Below are 2,407 nucleotides of genomic sequence, written 5' to 3'. Positions count from 1 at the left end.
AAATCAAATGTTTGTAATTAAATGCTAGTTAATAACAAAACATAAATAAGGGAAATAAAGGCAGTGGTCACTAGTCTCCCATTTGTAAAACTAGAACTGTTAAGAAACATGCATATTTTAAGCCTATAGAAGAACAAAGATACATATTTTTGCATCATAAATAAAAGCAAAAATTGCTGTCTGACAATTAAAAGCATTACCAAATACCTTTGATCCAATATTTCATATATTTATAGATTTACTCCTCAATATCAGAGAGCTAATTATGCTTTGTGCCAGAAAAATAAAAGTTGGTGGAACAGAATCATGTTCTACTTTCTATCATATTCTGTTTTCTACAATCCGATTCTCATGAAGTGTTCCCTCAATATGTGTATTAATCTACAACTAGTTTCCTGTTGCACACACACAAAAAAATCTGAGTCTGGAAATGTGATTATTTTGATCCCATGCCACATGCACTGCGGTGGCGCAGTGGTTAGAGTGCAGTACTGCAGGCTACTTCTGCTGATCCCCGGCTGCCAGCAGTTTGGCAGTTTGAATCTCACCAGGCTTAAGATTGACTCAGCCTTCCATCCTTCCAAGTTGGGTAAAATGAGGACCCAGATTGTTGAGGGCAATATGCTGACTCTGTAAACTGTTTAGAGAGGATGTAAAGCACTGTGAAGGGGTATATAAGTCTAAGTATTATTGCTAATGCTATCTAAGCAAGCAATTATTTAGGACATTTTTTAACATTTATGTATACAGTATAATGTTCTGCCTATTTTAATGAGCTTTATTGAATTAGATCATTAGCATGATCATACAGGCCTATTTTGGTTTATTGCATCAATCTGTCCTATTCTCAATTGTAAAAAATTTACCAATAATTTAATATAACAACTATCACTGTTGTTATTGTGTTCCTACAGTCTCCATGTGCAATTTCCACATGCATGGAGTACTTTCTAGGTCCCCTTCCAAGTACGGTAGAAATGCCAGTAGTTCTTTGCGTCTGACTCAGAAGCAAAGCCTCGAGTTAGTTTGTGGTTCAAATCAACAGGAACAAGGAGCATTCAGTTTAGCTTTACTTACTTTCTCCGTGCAATATTATTAAATAAACCCTTGTACAAGACTTCAGTGTATGGAAGCAAAATGTGGACTGGTGCCCTGCATGCTGACCAAGGACAGATAATTAAGCTCAGCCGCTGAACAGCAATGGCTGCAGGGGGGATCCTCCCCACCTCACCTACTCTGCACAAGATGAAAGATTACTCTTTAGAGAGAGAAATGAAACAATCACCACCACAGCACCCAAAATATTTTTTCCTGGTGGAAACGTTTTCCTTGTTTCCTTCAGTATCACAGTTCCATGACACAACCACACCAGGTGTAGAAATGTTCAACCTATTTTTCACTTTGGGTAGCTTGGCTACCCAAATTAAAACGTTATACCATTTGGAAAATAAAACTGAAGGGAAGAATGCAACATTTCTCATAAAATTCATTTTTCCACTTGATGGATCAGATTAGTATCATAACTCTCAGAAAAAGTTTGAACTAAATATGAATGTTACAAATCCCACATAAAAAATGTTTCACGCTTCAGCGTTTTGTCCTAGGTCCAGTTTATACCATTATAGTACATTCTTTTAAGGAATATACAGAGATATTTGTGGTAAATCTTTATTCTACTCTGATCACTAGATGGATCATAAACCACAGGTTGAGCACAAGGATTCACAAATGCGTTCACCAGCTCCTCGGGATGAGTGTATTCAATTCAATGTTTTTATGTTCTGTTTCCATTTTGATTTCCAAGCAAGAAACAAACGGCAGGAGGGCTGCCTTTAAACATTATCTTCTTAAAGCCCCGCATAAATGAAAGATGACCCTGCCTTTTCCAAAGTCCACACTGCATGATTGAGGATACAAGCGAAAAGAGGATAGGCGACAATCACAAAGAATGCCATTAGTGAGCCAAGCCAATATTTATAAGCTTCTGCTAGACAGTAACTATTCCTTCCCACAACTTGCTGACTTAATTGAGCTCAGAAGCAATTATTAGATAATATTTATTCGGTCAACTGTTGCTGCCATTTAGCAAATCAATATTCTTTTTTCTATTATGGTGCTTCAAGTGAAGATCTCGCCATGTTTGGCAAAATTGCAGGAAAAGATACTGGTTGTACATTAACCTTCGAAAGGATTGCAGCAGCCAGGAATATGGGAGGGGGGGACATTCTACATGTAACCTAGCATCTTTTTCTACTGTTCCTTGATGAATTAAGCTCATTTACTTCCAGGTAGTGGAATTAAAACAGGGCAACTTGTGATATTCTGTACAGAGAACTTCAAAAAGGCCGGGCCTTATTATAAGAATACCAAAGTTTCAAAACAAAACCACAGAAGTTCTATTATTACC

This window comes from Thamnophis elegans, chromosome 1 (assembly GCF_009769535.1).
Source record: "Thamnophis elegans isolate rThaEle1 chromosome 1, rThaEle1.pri, whole genome shotgun sequence".
NCBI classification, from domain to species: domain Eukaryota; kingdom Metazoa; phylum Chordata; class Lepidosauria; order Squamata; family Colubridae; genus Thamnophis; species Thamnophis elegans.
This window is presented reverse-complemented; position numbering follows the sequence as displayed.